Source organism: Phocoena phocoena, chromosome 14 (assembly GCF_963924675.1).
Source record: "Phocoena phocoena chromosome 14, mPhoPho1.1, whole genome shotgun sequence".
Lineage (NCBI taxonomy): Eukaryota > Metazoa > Chordata > Mammalia > Artiodactyla > Phocoenidae > Phocoena > Phocoena phocoena.
Genome location: NC_089232.1, coordinates 23304578 through 23327857, shown reverse-complemented (window position 1 = coordinate 23327857; position 23280 = coordinate 23304578). Strand labels below are relative to the sequence as shown.

General features: G+C 36.1%; 1 protein-coding gene and 1 pseudogene across 1 annotated transcript in view; one reads left to right on the top strand and one right to left on the bottom strand.

Annotated features, from left to right (window-relative positions):
* The window catches only part of LRRTM4 (leucine rich repeat transmembrane neuronal 4), an 872383-nt gene that overhangs the window by 69789 nt on the left and 779314 nt on the right, over positions 1–23280 (bottom strand). The window lies entirely within an intron of this gene.
* On the top strand, positions 14206–14839 carry LOC136133970 (pleckstrin homology domain-containing family B member 2 pseudogene; annotated as a pseudogene).

Genomic DNA, 23280 nt, shown 5'->3' with positions numbered 1-23280 from the left:
CCTTTTTGTTGTCTGTTTCTATGCTTAAAATTAGTTGTTTGCATGTGCTTTTGAGAGAGAGAGAGTTTGTGGGTACATGCGTGTGTGTATAAGTGCTCCAGGGAGCATCACTGTGGAATGGAATGGAGAATATTTGTATTTTTTTTAATTCTGAAATTGTGTGTTTTAAGATTTTGTGTTCACATTAATATTAGAATCCGTTACAAAATTAAAAATTAAGCTTTGCATTATCAAAAATTCTTAAAAACAATTTTGTCATGAACTAGCATTGAAAAACATAAGAAAAAGAGTGTGTTTATTTAAAAGTAGATAAATTTTTATGTAAACTATTTCTATTTAAGGTAAAGCAAATGGAACAAATATGGTGAAATGTACCCAATGTTAATTCTAGTTTGCTTGATTTTTAGATCACAATTTTAGTTGTTACTATATATCTCTGATTCAATAAATAAAATATAAATATATAAACAAATGCTATAGTTCTAGTCATGGTCATCTTTAAAAATAGAGTTTTATGTGGTGATAAGTTAGCACAATTGGTTTAAATTATTAACCAATTACTTATTTTAAGGAGATTTTTATTTGTTTTTATAAATTTAGCAATGTTCCCCCCTCAGCCTTGTTTAAAGGTGATGTTACTGGTGAAGATTCTTTATTTCTATTTTGTAATTGCAAAACAGTATATCATCATTAAAAATATAATAAATTGTATATGCCTCTATATACATATGAATAAAATATACAATGAATATATCTACAATGAACACACATACACACAACTATACACACACACACACATATATATATATATATGAATATATATTAAGAATTTCAGGTGGTTTGCAACTACTAAATATTATTTGCAACTTTATATTTCTGCCTATGTACTTTCATTTGTGTGTGTGCACGGCACGCAAGCATTCTTTAAAAATAACCTCTCTACATGGTCTCTGCATCTCTGCTTCTCTGTTCTACACACACTTAAGAATACTTTAACCATTCCTGTGCACTCACTTAAATGACTCTCTAATGTGTTTTCTGTTTACAATAGCTTTGCTGTGGACCCTCATCTATTTAATTCCTTCTATAGCATATATAATCCCAAACATAAAATTCATTAGCTAATAAAAAGGAGTATCCCTTGCTATCTGATCATTCAGTTTTCAACCTTTGCTATAATAACTTGCAAAATGGAATTCATGATCCATACTGTAACACTGCTATAATGAATATGTTCATATATTGGTGGAAATGTTGACATCTGAAAGAAAGGATGTTAGTATACTAACAACTTCGTTCAATCCCTCTCGTGATATCTTATTGTTGTTACTAACAATTTCCCCATTTTTCCTGAGAATTTAGCCCTTAATGGGCCTCAATATTGCAACTACCAAGCACCTGTGGGCACTGTCAACCTGGGCGCAATTCAGACATCATCTTTAGTATCTTTACCATTTTTCTTCTTTTTTTTTAGAATTTATATGGTGGTGCATGTTTGTTGCAGTGCAGAAAACAAATGCAATCTATAGCTGACACAGTATTGTATCTTTGTATTCTACATGTAAACATATCCTTTGGGGTTCATTAAATGTTAAATAATTTTAGAATTGGTATCTTAAGAACATTCTATTCTGCAGAAATCCTCAATGGATTTTTATATTGGTGGTTAAAAACAGTTTAAAGATTTGCAGGAAGATATTTGGGGGTTTGGATACATTTGGAACCCATTCTTTTCCCTCAGTTTAAAATAATGCAATGCAGGTTACCACTTTCTGAAAATTTGCTCTCCAACACACTGGCAGACACAAATTAGGTTTTGATACTTATAGATGTCTGTGTTCTACTTCATCTTATTGCTTTTATTTAGCATGTCTGAGTTTCCTATCACCAATGTAATTGTAAATCATTTGGAAGTTTATCTTAGGCTTCTTTGCATCCGTATTGAGTCTAAAATGTGTTGCATGTGAAACAGGCACTTTACACATATATTCAAGTTGATTAAAGCTTCACACATGCACACACACACACACACATACTCATACACATGGTTTCCCTGACCACCATGTGGATTGCTAATCTTATGTTTTCCTATAGTCTATTTTCTAATGCATCATTTTAGTTGCATCCTTGAAATGATTCTTTTCTCTACCCTGCTTAACATGGTAGAGAAGACTAAGAAACTCTTAGATCCTGCATGAAAATTTGTTAAAAGGTGAATTAATATTTTTACTTTTTCTATAATGTTTGAATTTTCTCACTGTATATCTAATATATTATATCAAAGACATTTTAGAATGAATGTATTTTGATATTTACAGACTGAATTTGAATAAAAACATTCTAATTCACAAGTCTTGCCATTTTAAATTAAATATAACTCATGGGTGAGACAGTGTGATTGATTAAAAGCCAGCTATAACACCTCTAGTGTACTTAAAGATGTCCAAGAAAAAGATGACTGCAGGTCTCCAGGTATGACGTGATGAGGGATTGATTAGAGTGCAAGGTATTGCAATAGAAAACTAGGGAGGATTAGGAAAAGAAAGAGTCAATAGAACATGCTGATTGAGCTAACTCAGTAGGCAAAGAGCCCAGAGGAATTTAGAAACCATCAAGTTGTTAATGCTGAGAGAAAAGAGAGGGTGTGGTACATATTTTGTACCACAAATGTGTACACTAGACACATTTTGATGCTATTAACAACATCCGAAGGTTAGAAAATAGAACATGTTTATTGGGTTGGGAGAGTTATGGTGGGTTATTTCGAGTTTGTGGTGATTGTTAGATATCTAAGTGGAACTGTGTATGAAATATGGATCTGGAACTTGGATGAGTAAGCATAGTTGGAAATACAGATTTGGGAGCTGTAAGTCATAGACATAATGGTTGAAACCAAAAAAGTAAATGAACTCTTCAAGGGAGTGATCATAAAGCGTGAAAAGTTTTATTTTAAAGCTATTATTTTCCTTTAAAAGAATCTTCTGTGACTCACCCATCCACAGCCAAGCAGCAAACTCTGATTGTAAATATGCCATTTGTCTTGCAAATTTATATGGATGTTCTAAGTGGGTCAGAGTATTTGAATCCATAAATTTTTCTATACCCAATGTATTTTATCTCAGAATTGGAGAAAAATCATAAAAAACTTAAAAATAACTTAGCTATCCTTATATACAATGCACGTTTCAGGTATATGATAGTTTGGTCACTATAAAAACTAGTAAAACTAGTAGAATAAGGTTGCTGGTTAACTTTCTCAGTTTAACTATATATTGCAATATCCACTTATAAATTTATATTAGTAGCTACATATTATCAATAAACATAATTTTATAATAAATTATTATATTTAATTGTGTTAGTCTTTAAAGTTATTTAACTTCATCATAATGATGTTGTAAAACAATTTATGAAAATTAAAATATTTTATTTTTAGAGAAAATAAAAAGATAATATTTTGGTATGCCTATATTTTAAATATATTGCTCTATTTAATTATAAGTAACAAAGATAAGTTTTGCACTTTTCTGTCTTTCTCTTTTCTCTTTTCCCCAATGGCATTAAATACCCTTCATATAAGTAGTTTTTAAAGAATGTGTAATACTCCATTGAACAGATAACCATGACATCATTGAAGGAGCTCTTATTTTTGGACTTAAAGGCAATTTCCAAGTATCAGTTACTCTAATTCTTCAAAAAGAATATTTGTGTTTAAACTCTGGTTAGTCTTCTCTTTGCATATATTCCTAGAATTAGAATAGTGAGTCAAGGCTTGTAGGTGTACTTAAGGCTCTTGGTCCATATTGTTGTAATCATGTAAGAATTTCAGGTTCTAGGAATGTATGTGACGTTGTTGTAAGTAATTGGATTTTTGCCCATGGCCTCGAAGAGCAGACTTCTTTAATAGCTGTACAAGGTAGATTTAAGATCAGAGTACAATTAAGAGTCTCTTCATGCATTTCTATTCTGCTTGTTTTTTTTTTTTTTTCTGAGCAATATATCATTCCATCATAATCATATTCATCATGTCTTTTTGATAATATGTCATTTGACATGGGTATGCTTTCTCCATGTTCAGTGGCTTAAACTCCTATTCAAAGATTGTTATTCAATTCTGAGCTAGGATTTGTGAGGATATCAAAATATTTAGTTTGTTGGCTTAGACACTACTTGTATAGATGGTGCATATATAAAATGTATAGATCTCTTTAAAAAGATGATCCATATATCAAATTCATGAAGTAAGAATAGAAGAAACACTATGCATAATGTTACACAGCAATACTTGAATAAATGTCAAATGAGTGTAAACAAAGAAAGTTACCAGCTATTACATAGATCAAGTCATTAACCACTGCAGCTGTTGACCTACAAGTATACCCTAAAATGAATTTAGGATGAAGCGTGCTGTGTTTTGGATACATGGGCCCCTAGATAGATAAAATGGAAGAATTTCAATGACCCTCAGATTCTTGCATCTTTTAATATATAGATAAGCACTAAAATCATTAACTGAGATATCTGATCCACATGACTAACAATAACATTTTACCAAGATGTATGCTTGATAACATGTATTTCTTACCTGAAAAAAAAAAAAAAAAATATATATATATATATATATATATATATATATATATATATATATATATATATATATATCCAGGATGTTCCCCTACCTCTGTGGAGCAGTTTCTTAGCACTCCCCTAGAGGCTGTCTCCTGGGCTATAGTCCTCATTAAGTCTCCAAATAAAACTGAAATTCACAGCTCTCACATTGTGCGTTTTTATTTCAGTTAACATGAGTGATTTCAAAGAAGACCAAGGTCACCACTATACCATGACGAATAAAAGGTTTTTTTTGGAAGACGATAAAGTTCTGATCTACCCTTTATATGTGGAAAAGTTAATAATAGAAAGAAGACACATCAGTTCCATGACTAAATACTGTGTTTTATAAGAAATATATATTTGGTCATTCAGATATGTTTGGTCTTTGTCCACAATTCCTGGATCACAGGTCCCAAAACCCTTGAAATTTCCTGAGTGATAAAAATAATGGGAGTATATTTTGTCATAATATTTTGTCTCTTGTCATCACTTCCTGAAATCGCTTCAGAGCCATAAATGTAAAATGGATGTCTTGTTATTCATAACACACAACAACTGGGTTTATCTTAATAAGGGGACTTTTGGAAGGCATGCAATGATGGGAGACTGTTTGCCAAGGGAACCATGAATAGACAGCTGGAGCTTTCAGTCCCACCTCCTGACCTTCTGGGAGGAGAGAGAGGCTGGAGGTCGAGTTCAATCCCCAATTGCCATTAATTTAATCAACCAAGCTTGTAATGAAGCCTCCATAAAACTCCAAAAGAGAGAGCTCTGGAGAGCTTCCAGGTTGATGAACAAGTGGAGATGTAGAGAGAATGGAGCATTCAGAGAGCATGGAAGCTCTGTTCTCTCCATACTTTGCCATATGCCTCTTTTCCATCTGGCCTTTCTGGAGTTATATCCTTCCATAATAAACCAATAACTAAAAAGTAAAAAAATTCTCTGAGCTCTGTGAACTGCTCTAGAAAATTAATTAAACACAAAGTGAGGGTCATTGGGACATCCAATCTATAACAGGCCAGTCAAGTGACAACCTGGAATTGTGACTGGTGGCTGAAGTGGAGAGGGGAGGTAGTCTTGTGGGACTGAACCTTTACCTGTGGAATCTGTCATTATTTCTGGGTAGATAGTGTCAGAACTGAGCTGAATTATAAGACAACTAGCTGGTCTCTGAGCATTGCTTATTGATATGGGGAAAAACCCTCACCTCCATGTTGGAATTGGGTGATCAGAAATTTTACTATTTCAATGTTTAGTAAGCTAGATGGTTTTGGGGAACTAATAATATCAGGATCCTTATAGTCTAACTCTGGTCTTATGTACATATTTCATCAAGAGTAATCATCCCCATGGTAACATCATAAGCAGGATGTAAGAGACCAGTAATGGTTTAACTTAGCTTAAAGGAATCAAAATATCTGAATATTAATTCCTTGTCAGTAATTTATTAGATATGTGACTTTAGTCCAACTACATAACTTTTCTGAGCCTCAGTTTCAATGTTTCAAAGACTCTTGGCATACTGCAATTACTCAATAAATATTAGCTTTCTTCTTTGTTGTTTTGTTAATGTCTTTGATTATGCCCATGCCAACATTGTTAAGCACCTACTCCAGGGCATTCTCCCTGCTTTCCGGTCTTCTTTCTCATTTTCATTTTCTTCCATACATCTTTCAAACAGGTCTCCCGTGTCTTGTCCTTTTGTTCCATCTTTAGTTGTAAAGACATGATAATGATACTATTGATAATTAACAGTTAATGAACAGTTAATATACACTAGAGACTGTGCTAAATGCTTTACATTCATGTCACTTGATTCTAATAACCCCATATGGTAAGATCTACTGTTACCCAAGCTTATTCTCTTATTCCATTAATCTCATAGAGGGAATAAGGGTTCAGAAATAAGTACCGTCTTCAATGTTACACAGCTGGGAAGTAGCACAGGTGGGGTTCAAATCCATATGTGGTCAGAATCCAAGATCTTGCACAATTCAGCATAGAATGTTTCACAAAGTCTAAGGAGGTGAAGAGAAAGATGTAACTGAAGTTTATGTTTGGCCATTAGTTGTTAAGATTGGTCCCATGGAAGTTGCTTTAATTAGTCTTTCCCTTCTGTTCAAAGAACATTTTAATATTAAGTTGTATACAGTAAATAAAAATAATATATAATGTCATGAAATTAGAGGATTTTCCCCGTGTTGTATACAAACATGTGAAATATTAGGATGGGATCATTCTGTCACCCTAGAAATTAAGAATGAAGATAGAAGCAAAAATTTGGAGATGTTTAAGCATTTTAGTATTACTTAAGTTTACATTCTCAAAAGTGTCTTAAACATCAACTACATAATATACGAAAGATGCTTAATTGCATTTATCATTCAATTTATATTACTGTAAGAAATTATTTTGGTTGAGTTATCCAGAAGCATATTTTCAACTTGTTTTCTCTGCACAATATTTATAGTAGTTGTTTTTCTACTTCTAAGATTGTAATTAGTTTATATAAGAAGACTTTCTGCAGTGTTTAATGTATACCCCTAAATCAAGAAGAATAACTCACTGAGTAGGAACAAATAATGTAACAATTTCAGACTCTATCTTACTGTTCTTCATGACAGTGTAAAAAAATTCAGCTCGTGGAAACCACTTCTAATTTTGTAACCTCAAGTGCCTTTGCAAATTAGTTTTAGAATTCATTTCCCATTTCCCCACCCAACCTCTATTGAAGTAGAGAGTGGCATTTTGCTTTCTCATTCTACTTGAAACTGCTATTAACACTTACAAAGTTCTGAAATGTTATAGTCAGTTTCTTCTCTGAATCACATCTCCAATAACATCCAGAAATGTATGAAAATACTTTCTAAGTAATAGATGTTATTTTAATAAAAAAGGATATTCTTGAAATGATAATGACATGGGAGGTGTTAACAAGAGCTCACTGATAGACTTAAAGGGCTAAGTAACCCAAATATCACTTTTGAATTTGATCTGGGAATATTTCAGAAATTTATGCTGGATTTAATTATCAATTATTTCAGGATACCTACTTTCTGTTCTGCAAAGAAACTCATCCATCCAATTTATTTTAGTTTACATAATTATTTTGTTTTTACCCAGAACAATACTAGCAATGAAGTGTATAACATTCATTACTCAATAAAAAATGAAAGGGAATTTGAATACCCATTATGGGAGCCAGATCATCTCAAGTCCTCTGTAATGTAAATATTCTGCACTAAAATATTTTTGTAGCATTTTTCCTAAGGGCATTTACCATAATATAGAGTTAATTATGAAACTGTTAAAAGATAAAAATAAATTAAGAGGCAGTGTGAGGAAAATAAGAAGTGCTCTCCCAAATAATTGTTGACAACAGCTGGAGAGTCAATGAAGTAGAGAGATACAGATATTTCATTCTCAAATGGCAATTTCTGAAAGGGAAGTTCTCTAAATACAAACACAAGATTGCATTAACAGTTCTTACCAGATCTCAGAGAATGTAAGACTCACAGAAGACAGGAAAAAAAATTCTTAATTAACCATTTTATAACTAAAAACATTTTACTGTCCCTAAATCCTCAAATGGTAATCTTAAATTAATATGAAAGCAGTGAACTATTTTTACTGTACAATTACTTGACAATTTATAAACAGTATCCATTTTCCTTATAATAATTCATTATATTTTCTAATATATTAAACCTCAATTGCCTATCAAGCCTTCCTGATAGATCATTTTGATCCTATCATTTTCAATTAATCATGCCTGTTTGCTGGTGATGTTTTTCCTGGAAAACTGTCATAAAAATATTATTCTAACACATTTCCTACATCATAGAATAGATTATTTCTGCTATTATTAATAATAGAAAGTACATATTTGCATATATAATATAACTAATTTCTTTATCAAATAGTTTATTATGCTTATAAACATATTTGAATAATTCAAGTAATTTCTAAATAAAATTTTATTTTTTAATTGATGAATCTTGTAAAACTGCACAAAGGAGTATTTGCTCCATCAGTATAAGGAGTAATCTCAATGTCATTGTCACACTATGAAATTCTTGTTTTATCAAATGGTTCTGGAATTCTGAATTTTTCTTTTATTCACTTAGTAAGAATTTTTGAGTGTCTACTATATGCCAGGCACTGAGCCTGGCCTTGAGAACACAATAATAAATAACGGAGACTCACCTGCTGTCCAAATATTGCTTCTATTCCTGAAGGACCCTCCTTTAACTTTGCTTTTTAGGTTCTGATAATGGTGTTCTTTTGAATATCATCAATATGAAAAAGCATTGTTTTCCCTTTGAAAATGAATTTCTTAGTAAGGAGGGTTATGGGACCAAGACAAAGTGGACTAACAGCCATTTGTTATTTTAAATTGTTTAGTGAAATGTAGAATGCTCACGTTGTCATTGTTCCTTTTTTTCAAAATTATAGTTCAAACAAAATACAGTGGGAGCAAAACAGTTTCTGAGGGAAATTTCAAAAATAACGCCAAAATTGTTTGAGCAAAGGCATCCTCTTAGAAGGCATATTCCACTAATGCAGGCTTCCACAGCTAGTAAAAGAACTTTCCCTTCCTTTTCTTGCATCTCTCAGAACACAGTCTGGGCATCCAGCAAATGCTTAGGTGTACTTGTTGGAATGTTCACCAGCACCTGACAGGGTCATAGAGTGATAACTGTGAATATCAAAATTTTATCTGCTGCTCCTCACATAGAGAAGACAGGATCATAAAACAAAACAAAAACAAAATCAAAAACAAACAAAACAAAACAAAAAACAAATGGTTGGGTTTTTGCAGATGTCCTGCATACATGTAGTTTTCTATTTCCTATGGTAACAGGTAAAAAAACAAAAAAGAGAGGATGGAGTTGGTATTGATATCTGGATTCTTGTTTCTGGTCATAAATTTGCCATCTCTCTGACCATACATCCAGGAAAATGTCACTTTCCATTTTACTTGCCTTTAAAAGGCCATTGTAACACTGGGGTATGATGGGAATTCATTACAATGAGGTACTTTGAAATCTTCAACTTTTAAATACCATGCAAGTCCAATGATTATTAGTATTCAAGGCACACAATGCTAGTCAAAATATAGAAAGTTCAGAGCAGTTTGGTAACCTGGAAAACAGGGAAATGAAAAGTGTACTGTGTACATATGATAAAATAGCATTCAATATAAAAAAAACAAATGCTCCAATACAAAAATGTAAAAAGTGTGTAAACATTAATGACACAAATGAAATAGCCAATAAACTATCAAATACTCAACCATACTATTAACCAAAGACACACAACTTAAAACAAGAGATATTATTTTCACATATCAAACGGGAAAAAATTTAAAAGAATGTCGGTGAAACTGTGGAAAAAATGGGCTCACACATACACTGCTCATAGGAGGCAAAAATTGGACATTTGTTATTAAAAATTGAGCATTAATTATCATTTAAAATGTATTTGGAATTTAGCTTCAACTGTTTTACACTTCTCCTTCCCATATTTCATTTGAAATACTATCAAAATAGGGAAAAAATAGTGGATTAGTGAAAAATTAAAATAGGGAGGAAATTGACCCTCTCTTTTCTTATGAGTGACATGTGATTAGGGTAAATCTTAATGAAATCTATGTATATTAAGGGAGACTAGCTACTTTTTATAAATATATAGTTGGAGTTAGCTGTCACTTCTATGAATTCAGATGCAGAAAGAAATTTCCTCTGCTTAGAAATGGCCCATAGGTTCAAAGTTGTGCTCTAAAGTATGTGAGAAAATTTATACATTGCCACTCTTTTTCTTTTTTCAGTCAATAACTTCAACACCATAGTGTGGTTTTCCTTACCATTTCCGAGTGACAAACAGGTAATAGTCATCTTTTGGGGGGACACAAATAGGTAAATATGAGTGAGGAAGAAGTGAGAGCAATGGGTCTGGATAGAGGGAGAAGAGAGAACACAAAGGAGGAATCCAAAGATGGTCAGAGTGTGATTTACAGTTTTTCCAGTCTCAATTTTATTTTTATATTTGCCCTTTATGACTTTTTGATGACTTAGTTTTAATGCATATTCCCAAAATCTAAAATTGTATTATAAAAAATATCTTATTAAAATGAATATATATATATATCTTACCTCATTTAATCCTCAACTCCCCTTTTGGGTGGGGCTTTTAACCTCATTTTACAGATAAGAAGAATGAAGCCATACAGAAGTAAGAGGAAAAATAAGGCCTAAAATCAATTTCTTATTAATGGATAATTGGAAATATCCATGTTGACTGGATATTCGATGATAATAAATGATTTTACATTTTAAATCTAATACTGATATTTTGGTTAAGTTAATGAGTTCTCATTTTTGAAATTACATACTGAAATATTAACATATGAAATGATAAGATTTCTCAGATACATTCAAAAAATATGAAGGAGGAAGGTTGGAAGGGGGTGAAGCTAGGCTAGGACTGGCCAAGGTTGATGGTAGCTGAATTCAGGTGGTAGGTAGATGGGAATTTTTCATACAAAACTATTTATGCATATGTTCAAAATTATCCATTATGAAAGTTAAAACAATATCAATACTAAATATTTCCATCTCCAAGCCCCATGCTTTAAAACATGCACAATAATTTCTTTATTAATATTTATTTGAAAAAGAATCACCATTTCTGTTTCTCTCCTTGTTTTTTGTTCCATCTTTACGTTAGCAAAAGTTGAATTAAATTATTTCTTTATCTATTACTATATAATTTAGTTTTTAACGGAAGTTTCACAAATAAGCAAAGAAACAAACAAACCATGTATCATCTCCAATAATGTTGTTTAGAATTGGTGAGTCCCAGGCTAAAAGTATGTTACCATTATTTCTATTGACAAGGAGGGTTAAACTGTTTTAGAAGAAAGATTATTTGATTATAATGTCTCTTAACCTCCACTTCTAAAGTCATTGAACATCTTACTTAGTGATGGATTACTGTTATGTAAAGGTTTTAACGAGAAAATCTGGTGCAATGCTACCAAACCCATATACACTGTGTAGTTGGATTTCAGCCTAGAGGTTGCTTAGTCATTTTAAAAAACAGAATATATTCCCTTCATTTAGAGAAGTGACAATTGGATTCTTTAGTTACCAATTAAAAGGCAGTGGTAAAGCGTAGGGAAAGACATGCTGGCAGGGCTTGCTTTAAGCAGAGGTATGGTGAGTTTGCAAATGTGAATTAATTTTAGTGATGCAAGTGAGAATCCCAGGCCCCAAATCTATAACTTCAGCTCCTCTATTATAGTCTGTTTTGATGTCAGAGAATTAAAGATTCATGATTTATAAAACAAAAGTCTGAATGTGGAAAAACCTGACTGTAAAGAAATTAAAATACAATCAAGGTGATAAAACCAATGCATATAAGACAATTGAAAAACCACAATAAATAAGAAATTAAAGTGTATTTAACAAACTAAAAAGCACAGGGTCTACTGTGGACAGCAATGTGAGTGGCAGCTCCCTGTAGACATGTGAAGAAGAATCCTCCCCAGGAGGCAATTCTCGACTGGAGGCTGTAGATGGACCGTGGGATCAGATCACACCAGCAGATGCCCTGAGGTGGAAGTGAGCATTGAGGATACTAAAAAATGCATTCCTTAGTATGCAGGCATTTTTCTATAAAATTCAAGTACTATCTGGGGAGCTTAGATGAATTTTTTTCAGTCTTTTTATCTCAAAAATGAAACAGCTATTTATAAAGTTGTCTATGTGACAGCATTCTCCACATGAACAGTGCAGAAACAACTAGAGCTTTGATAAGGAAATAGGACAGAAAAACTCCTAAATATGATTGGGGTTCAGTGCTCTAGTGCAGGAGGACATCTCAGAAGCTAGGCATCATGAGAGACACTGGAAATTTGGAAGAAAGCTGATAAGGCAGTGAGGTAATTCCAAAACTGGGCAATTGCAGAGACCAGAGTGATATGAGTGAGGTACTTAGGGGGCAAAATTTAATGTTGCACTCATTTTCAGGGGCTGACCCCACACTTGTACCACCCTGATGAGGACTTCCTTAATATTTGTGTCCTAGGTGCCTTCCTTCCTTCTGTTTGTCCTGATTCATGTACCATTAAAAAACGTCAACTAGAATAACATTCTTCTCAAAACTAAGGCTATGTGTTCTGTATAATTGTATTTGTACAGATTTTATTAGATTTTCTCCCTCTCTCTCTCTCTCTGTCACCTATCTCTCTTTATCTATTATCTATCTATCATCTCTCTATCTATCTATCTATCTATCTATCACCTATATATCTGTTGACAGGAAAACCATTCAATAATGCTATACTAATTCAGCACAGAACAAAAGATAAACACTTTTAATTAAAAATATTTCTGGATAATTAGAATATTTAATTGGTTTGCCTGTTCTGTACCATTAGATTCAAATACTAATAAATATTTTCACTTTTTCCTCAAGTATATACTAAGAATAGCTTTGTATGTTGGAAACACAAAATTGGATCTACCTAGAAACCTTCCTCAATTTAACACACTGTTTAGTAGGTGAAAGATAAAGATTTTGTAAAAAAGTAAAATTTGAGCTAGATTTTGAAGGACAAATGGACAACTACTTATTAGATCAGTGCTTTCCAGATAGACCAGATATCAAGAACCAACTAGGAACATTTTATTTTAAGTGGAGTCCTTAAAAAGGTATAAATAAATAATTTATTAATTCTTATTTTCATGACAGATGTATCAGGGAAAGATTGTAGTTTTGTAAAATAATATGTTTTGAACTTCTATCCATCTATCACCTCACTCCCAACATACTTTTGTCTCCTTGCCAACACAAACAGTTTGTATTGAAAATTTTACTGCACTTAATATGTTCTCTTTGGAATAAGCTGTCCAACAAAAAGATGCTTTCTGTAGCAATGACCACAAATTTAATATTAGGGAGATTTTTATAATAGTACTTAAAATTCTAAAATAAATACTGCTTTCATTTTATAGTTTCCACGTGAAAGTAACTTTCCTGTTCTTCATCATCTCTTCTGCAGCACCCTGCCTCCATTTTTAATATAGATTTTCTCCCATTTCTCCCAAAGGTATTTATCACTGCCTTTCTATGTTTATGAAAGGTGTATGGCCAGCAGGATAGGTTGAGTTTCTATAAAAATTATTTTAATTTTATTATTTTCTAAGTTATTTTTATAAAATAAAATTCTCTTTGAAAAAGAAAAAAAAATGTCATTGGCTTAATTAAAAGGGAGAATAAATATTCTCGTGTATTTTAATATTCTGTTTCATACATATTTGTAAATATTCTACATTTGCACAATTTTATCTTTATTACTTTATAAGAAAATTTATTGATTATGCATATTAACTTTTGTCAATTTCAGAATTAGATACCCATTAGATATTTAATGGAATTTCATTAAAACTTTAAGTTAATTTATTTTAAAAATTGACAACTAGGGCTTGAGACAGTCAGAGCCGAGGAGCCGGGCAGCGTCCTTGCACTCCTGCCCTACTTTGGTGCGCGGCTGCGGCCGGAGGATTTGCAGGTGAAAATACAGCGTTTGTGAAGAGTGGATGGTTGCTGAGACAGAGTACTATTCTGAAGCGCTGGAAGAATTGGTTTGACCTGTGGTCAGATGGTCACCTGATGACCAAACTCGGTAGAGTGTAGAGGATAAGGTCCACATGCCAGTGGACTGCATCAACATCCACACGGGACATGAATGTCGGGATATTCGGCCTCCAGATGGGAAGCCAAAAGACTGCTGCAGATTGTTTGCCTAGATGGGAAAACCATCAGTCTTTGTGCAGAAAGCACAGATGATTGTTTGGTCTGGAAATTTACACTTCAGGATTCCAGGACAAACACAGCTCATGTTGGCTCTGAAGTCATGTATGATGAGACTGCCTTGGCTTCCTCCCCACCTCCTTACACAGCCTATGCTGCACCAACCCCTGATGCCTATGGTTATGGTCCATACAGTGGTGCATACCCGCCAGGAACTCAAGTTGTCTATGCTTCAAATGGGCAGGCTTATGCTGTACCCTACCAGTACCTGTATGCCGGACTTTACGGAGAGCAGCCTACCAAACAAGTCATCATTCGTGAGTGGTATCGAGACAATGACTGTGACCTGGGCATGCTGCCTGGAACAGCCACAGGCATGGCCTTAGGATCTCTGTTCTGGGTCTTCTAGAGTCCTTGGAAACTGGATGTGCATAGCTTCTGATACCCTGGGTGCAATAATATAATTTGCAGGGCATTTCTGTTTGTTATAAATGTTTTTAATAATAGTTTTAGTAGTTCTTTTGAAAGTAGTGACATCATACTTATAACTAATCCATATAAGTACCACAGAGAAGACTTTGGACTGCTGTTTAGCTAAAACGTAGACTATTTGAGGGCACTGGCTCATTCTAGGAGTTTTTTTATGGAACTCTCAGAATATCTTATTTGAACACACCTGTTTGTAAAGGCCATTTTCTTTTTAGAGTTAGGCCTTAGTGGTTAAGGGATAATTTATTTTAGTGTTATGCTAGTAATATGGTGATGTATGAGTGAGTGAGTGATTGTGGCAAGAAGAACTGCAGCTGTCTTGGTTTAATGTTAGACTTTGAAACCTCAGACTAGAACTGGTTGCACGTTACTTCAGGAGTTGTAGGATGGAACCTTCCTGAGGCAGCCATGTGATATCCCCACAGCCTCTGGGGCTCTGCAGACTTTCAGCAAAGCTGACTGCTCAGGATGATGGGCGGGATGGCAGATCCCCTCCCCGCTTTAAAATATGCTCTTTCATTTTATTCTTACTAGTTTGTTTTTGGTAGTAATCCTTGGAAAACATCCCAAATTAGGAGTAGACTTGAGTCTCAGCATTTTAGGGCTTTATCATTTAAAACTTGAACAAGGCAAAACAATTACAAACAAGTGCATGGAGGTAGATCTGCTATATTCAGAGGCATCATGATTTTTAGTGTTTGCTTTGAGTGTTTTTATTGCCACTTCAGCCTACTTATAGCTTATTTTTCTACTTGTTGAGAAAGTAATATTAGGAGAATGGTGAGGAAAGAGGAATGAGAGCCATAGTTACAGTGTTACTGTTTCAGGGGATTGGGCTGCACTGAGGATCCTCTTTTCCACCCTTCTGAAGGCTGTTAAAGAGCTCATTTCCTGTCCTGTGCAGGACTGGGGCACTGTGGCTGTCCCTGAGCACTGGGGTGACTGGAGCCCTGGTGGTGGCATGGTGGGGGAGAGTCAGGTTACAGATTTGCAGCCTAAGGACATGAATGACCTGTGCAAGGTATTACCCCACCTGACCAGGACACTAGCCTTGTTTTTATTCTTCACTCTAATGTCACAGAGAAGCTTAAACAATTTAACTTGAGCCCCAGCTAGGTGTGAAGCTCTGGGAAACTGAGAGTCACGTGTTTTTGTTATTTATTATTTCTTTATTTATGTAAATTTTAAAATTTCAATTATTCCAGGTTTCTGTCTTGCATGCTTTAAAAATTTTACTTTTTACAAAGGCAGTTTAGCACATTGAAGGTCTCTACCCCTATACTCCATGTGGCCCTATTCTCCATAAAATACACTCGTAGTAGCACAAATTCTGTTTTTATTCTGTGTGGCCAGTTACATACATAGTTATTTGTTTCACTGATCAACCACTCCATCTCTAAGGCAGACTTAAATAGATCTATCTCAGTATGAAACCAGATGCCAAATGAACTTTGTGGTGACCACAGGTCTGTTTTCCTAGCCAATTCTATTGCACTTGTTGATACTGGAGAGTTTGTTTCCAGCTTAAAAGTATACTTAGCGGGGGGGACCTTGAAGATGGCGGAAGAGTAAGACGCGGAGATCGCCTTCCTCCCCACGGATACACCAGAAATACATCCACACGTGGAACAACTCCTACAGAACTCCTACTGAAGGCTGGCAGAAGACCTCAGACCTCCCAAAAGGCAAGAAACTCCCCACGTAACTGGGTAGGGCAAAAGAAAAAACAGAGACAAAAGAATAAGGACGGCACCTGCACCAGTGGGAGGGAGCTGTGAAGGAGGAAAAGTTTCCACACACTAGGAAGCCCCTCCGCGGGCGGAGACTGCGGGAGGCAGAGGGGGGAGTTTCGGGACCGCGGAGTAGTGCACAGCGACGGGTGCGGAGGGCAAAGCGGGGAGATTCCGGCACAGACGATCGGTGCCGACCAGCACTCACCAACCCGAGAGGCTTGTCTGCTCACCTGCCGGGGCGGGCGGGGCTGCGAGCTGAGGCTCGGGTTTTGGTTTTGGACGGAGCTCAGGGAGAGGACTGGGGTTGGCGGCTTGAACATAGCCTGAAGGGGTTAGTGCACCACGACTAGCCGGGAGGGAGTTCGGGGAAAAGCCTGCACCGGCCGAAGAGGCAAGAGACTTTTTCTTCCTTCTTTGTCTCCTGGTGCGCGAGGAGAGGGGTTTAAGAGCGCTGCTTAAAGGAACCCCAGAGACGGGCGCGAGCCGTGGCTAAAACCGCGGACCCCAGAGACGGGCGGGAGACGCTAAGGCTGCTGCTGCCGCCACCAAGGGGCCTGTGTGCGAGCACAGGTCACTCTCCACACCCCTCTTCCGCGGAGCCTGTGCAGCCTGCCACTGCCAGGTTCCCGGGATCCAGGGACAACTTCCCCGGGACAACGCACGGCGGGCCTCAGGCTGGTGCAACGTCACGCCGGCCTCTGCCGCAACGTCACGCTGCCTCTGCCGCCGCAGGCCGGCCCCGCACGCAGTGCCCCTCCTTCCCCCATCCCCCAACCCCCGGCCTGAGTGAGCCGGAGGCCCCGAATCAGCGGCTCCTTTAACCCCGTCCTGTCTGAGCGAAAAAACAGACGCCCTCCAGCGACCTACACGCAGAGGCAGGGCCAAATCCAAAGCTGAGCTCCTGTGAGCTGTGAGAACAAAGAAGAGAAAGGGAAATCTCTCCCAGCAGCCACAGAAGCAGCGGATTAAAGCTCCACAATCAACTTGATATACCCTGCATCTGTGGAATACCTGAATAGACAAGGAATGATCCCAAATTGAAGAGGTGGAATTTAGGAGCGAGATCTATGATTTTTTTCCCTTTTCCTCTTTTTGTGAATGTGTACGTGTATGCTTCTGTGTGAGATCTTGTCTGTATACTCTTGCTTCCACCATTTGTCCTAGGGCTCTATCCGTCCATGATTTTTTTTTAAAAATTCTTTTTCTTAATAATTAAGTTTAATTGTAATAACTTTATTATACTTTACCTTCGTTCTTTCTTTCTTTCCTTCCTTCCTTCCCTCCTTTAGACAACGAATCACCCCAAATTGAGGAGGTGGTCTCAGGGAGCAGGATTTATGATTTTTCCCCCTTTACCTCTTTTTGTGAAGGTGTATGTGTATGCTTCTGTGTAAGATTTTCTCTGTATAGCTTTGCTTCCAACATTTGTCCTAAGGTTCTATCCGTCCCTTTTTTTTTTTCTAAATACTTTTTAATTCAATAACTATATTATACTTTATTTTATTTTAACTGTATCATCTTTCTTTCTGTCTTTTTTCCTTCTTTCCCTCCTTCCTTCCTTCCTCCCTCCCTCCCTCCCTCCCTCCTTTCTTTCCTTCTTTGCTTCTTTCTTCCTTCCTTCCTTTCCTCCTTTCCCTCTTTCTTTACTCATACTTCTACTAATTCTCCCTACTTTTTCTCCCTTTTATTCTGAGCTGTGTGGATGAAAGGCTCTTGGTGCTCCAGCCAGGAGTCAGGGCTCTGCCTCTGAGGTAGGAGAGCCAACTTCAGGACACTGGTCAACAAGAGACCTCCCAGCTCCACATAATATTAAACGGTGGAACTCTCCCAGAGACCTCCATCTTAACACCAGCACCCAGCTTCACTCAACGACCAGCAAGCCACAGTGCTGGACAACCTATGGCAAACAACTAGCAAAACAGGAACACAACCCCACCCATTAGCAGAGAGGCTGCCTAAAATCATAATAAGGCCACAGACACCCCAAAACACACCACCAGACGTGAACCTGCCCACTAGAGAGACAAGATCCAGCCTCATCCAGCACAACACAGGCACTAGTCCCCTCCACCAGGAAGCCTACACAACCCACTAAAACAACCTTAGCCACTGGAGACAGACATCAAAAACAACGGGAACTACGAAAGTGCAGCCTGCAAAAAGGAGACCCCAAACACAGTAAGATAAGCAAAATGAGAAGACAGAAAAACACACAGCAGATGAAGGAGCAAGATAAAAACCCACCAGACCTAACAAATGAAGAGGAAATAGGCAATCTACCTGAAAAAGAATTCAGAATAATGATAGTAAGGATGATCCGAAGTCTTGGAAGTAGAATGGACAAAATGCAAGAAACAGTTAACAAGGACCTACAAGAACTAAAGATGAAACAAGCAACGATGAACAATGCAATAAATGAAATTAAAATCACTCTAGATAGGATCAATAGCAGAATAACTGAGGCAGAAGAACGGATAAGTGACCTGGAAGATAAAGTAGTGGAAATAACTACTGCAGAGCAGAATAAAGAAAAAAGAATGAAAAGAACTGAGGACAGTCTCAGAGACCTCTGGGACAACATGAAACGCACCAACATTCGAACTATAGGGGTTCCAGAAGAAGAAGAAAGAAAGAAAGGGACTGAGAAAATATTTGAAGAGATTATAGTTGAAAACTTCCCTAATATGGGAAAGGAAATAGTTAATCAAGTCCAGGAAGCACAGAGGGTCCCATACAGGATAAATACAAGGAGAAACACGCCAAGACACATATTAATCAAACTGTCAAAAATTAAATACAAAGAAAGCATATTAAAAGCAGCAAGGGAAAAACAACAAATAACACACAAGGGAATCCCCATAAGGTTAACAGCTGATCTCTCAGCAGAAACCCTACAAGCCAGAAGGGAGTGGCAGGACATACTGAAAGTGATGAAGGAGAATAGCCTGCAACCAAGACTACTCTACCCAGCAAGGATCTCATTCACATTTGATGGAGAAATTAAAACCTTTACAGACAAGCAAAAGCTGAGAGAGTTCAGCACCACCAAACCAGCTTTACAACAAATGCTAAAGGAACTTCTCTAGACACGAAACACAAGAGAAGGAAATGACCTATAGTAGCGAACCCAAAACAATATATAAAATGGAAATAGGAACATGCATATCGATAATTACCTTAAATGTAAATGGACTAAATGCTCTCACCAAGAGACACAGATTGGCTGAATGGATACAAAAACAAGACCCTTATATATGCTGTCTACAAGAGACCCACTTCAGAACTAGAGACACATACAGACTGAAAGTAAGGGGATGGAAACAGATATTCCATGCAAATGGATACCAAAAGAAAGCTGGAGTAGCAATTCTCATATCAGACAAAATAGACTTTAAAATAAGGACTATTAAAAGGGACAAAGAAGGACACTACATAATGATCAAGGGATCGATCCAAGAAGAAGATATAACAATTGTAAATATTTATGCACCCAACATAGGAGCACCTCAATACATAAGGCAAATACTAACAACCATAAAAGGGGAAATCAACAGTAACACATTCATAGTAGGGGACTTTAACACCCCACTTTCACCCATGGACAGATCATCCAAAATGAAAATAAATAGGGAAACACAAGCTTTAAATGATACATTAAGCAAGATGGACTTAATAGATATTTATAGGACACTCCATCCAAAAACAACAGAATACACATTTTTCTCAAGTGCTCATGGAACATTCTCCAGGATAGATCATATCTTGGGTCACAAATCAAGCCTTGGTAAATTTAAGAAAACTGAAATTGTATCAAGTATCTTTTCCGAACACAACGCCATGAGACTAGATATCAATTACAGGAAAAGATCTGTAAAAAATACAAACACATGGAGGCTAAACAATACACTACTTAATAATGAAGTGATCACTGAAGAAATCAAAGAGGAAATAAAAAAATACCTAGAAACAAATGACAATGGAGACACAACGACCCAAAACCTATGGGATGCAGCAAAAGCAGTTCTAAGGGGGAAGTTTATAGCAATACAAGCCCACCTTAAGAAGCAGGAAACATCTCGAATAAACAACCTAACCTTGCACCTCAAGCAATTAGAGAAAGAAGAACAAAAAAACCCCAAAGCTAGCAGAAGGAAAGAAATCATAAAAATCAGATCAGAAATAAATGAAAAAGAAATGAAGGAAACAATAGCAAAGATCAATAAAACTAAAAGCTGGTTCTTTGAGAGGATAAACAAAATAGACAAACCACTAGCCAGACTCATCAAGAAAAAAAGGGAGAAGACTCAAATCAATAGAATTAGAAATGAAAAAGGATAAGTAACAACTGATACTGCAGAAATAAAAAAAATCATGAGAGATTACTACAAGCAACTCTATGCCAATAAAATGGACAATCTGGAAGAAATGGACAAATTCTTAGAAATGCACAACCTGCCAAGACTGAATCAGGAAGAAATAGAAAATATGAACAGACCAATCACAAGCACTGAAATTGAAACTGTGATTAAAAACCTTCCAACAAACAAAAGCCCAGGACCAGATGGCTTCACAGGTGAATTCTATCAAACGTTTAGAGAAGAGCTAACACCTATCCTTCTCAAACTCTTCCAAAATATAGCAGAGGGAGGAACACTCCCAAATTCCTTCTACGAAGCCACCATCACCGTGATACCAAAACCAGACAAGGATGTCACAAAGAAAGAAAACTACAGGCCAATATCACTGATGAACATAGATGTAAAAATCCTCAACAAAATACTAGCACAGAATCCAACAGCACATTAAAAGTATCATACACCATGATCAAGTGGGGTTTATTCCAGGAATGCAAGTATTCTTCAATATATGCAAATCTATCAATGTGATAAACCATATTAACAAATTGAAGGAGAAAAACCATATGATCATCTCAATAGATGCAGAGAAAGCTTTCGACAAAATTCAACACCCATTTATGATAAAAACCCTCCAGAAAGTAGGCATAGAGGGAACTTTCCTAAACATAATAAAAGCCATATATGACAAGCCCACAGCAAACATCATCTTCAGTGGTGAAAAACTGAAAGCATTTCCACTAAGATCAGGAACAAGACAAGGTTGCCCACTCTCACCACTCTTATTCAACATAGTTTTGGAAGTTTTAGCCACAGCAATCAGAGAAGAAAAGGAAATAAAAGGAATCCAAATCGGAAAAGAAGAAGTAAAGCTGTCACTGTTTGCAGATGACATGATACTATACATAGAGAATCCTAAAGATGCTACCAGAAAACTACTAGAGCTAATCAATGAATTTGGTAAAGTATCAGGATACAAAATTAATGCACAGAAATCTCTGGCATTCCTATATACTAATGATGAAAAATCTGAAAGTGAAATCAAGAAAACACTCCCATTTACCATTGCAACAAAAAGAATAAAATATCTAGGAATAAACCTACCTAAGGATACGAAAGACCTGTATGCAGAAAATTATAAGACACTGATGAAAGAAATTAAAGATGATACAAATAGATGGAGAGATATACCATGTTCTTGGATGGGAAGAATCAACATTGTGAAAATGACTCTACTACCCAAAGCAATCTACAGATTCACTGAAATCCCTATCAAACTACCACTGGCATTTTTCACACAACTAGAACAAAAAATTTCACAATTTATATGGAAACACAAAAGACCCCGAATAGCCAAAGCAATCTTGAGAACGAAGAAAGGAGCTGGAGGAATAAGGCTCCCTGACTTTAGACTATATTACAAAGCAACAGTAATCAAGACAGTGTGGTACTGGCACAAAAACAGAAAGATAGATCAGTGGAACAGGATAGAAAGCCCAGAGATAAACCCACGCACATATGGACACCTTATCTTTGATAAAGGAGGCAGGAATGTACAGTGGAGAAAGGACAGCCTCTTCAATAAATGGTGCTGGGAAAACTGGACAGGTACATGTAAAAGTATGAGATTAGATCACTCCCTAACACCATACACAAAAATAAGCTCAAAATGGATTAAAGACCTAAATGTAAGGACAGAAACTATCAAACTCTTAGAAGAAAACATAGGAAGAACACTCTATGACATAAATCACAGCAAGATCCTTTCTGACCCACCTCCTAGAGTAATGGAAATAAAAACAAAAATAAACAAATGGGACCTAATGAAACTTCAAAGCTTTTGCACAGCAAAGGAAACCATAACCAAGACCAAAAGACAACCCTCAGAATGGGAGAAAACATTTGCAAATGAAGCAACTGACAAAGGATTAATCTCCAAAATTTACAAGCAGCTCATGCAGCTCAATAACAAAAAAACAAACAACCCCATCCAAAAATGGGCAGAAGACCTAAATAGACATTTCTCCAAAGAAGATATACAGAATGCCAACAAACACATGAAAGAATGCTCAACATCATTAATCATTAGAGAAATGCAAATCAAAACTACAATGAGATATCATCTCACACCAGTCAGAATGGCCATCATCAAAAAATCTAGAAACAATAAATGCTGGAGAGGGTGTGGAGAAAAGGGGACACTCTTGCACTGCTGGTGGGAATGTGAATTGGTTCAGCCACTGTGGAGAACAGTATGGAGGTTCCTTAAAAAA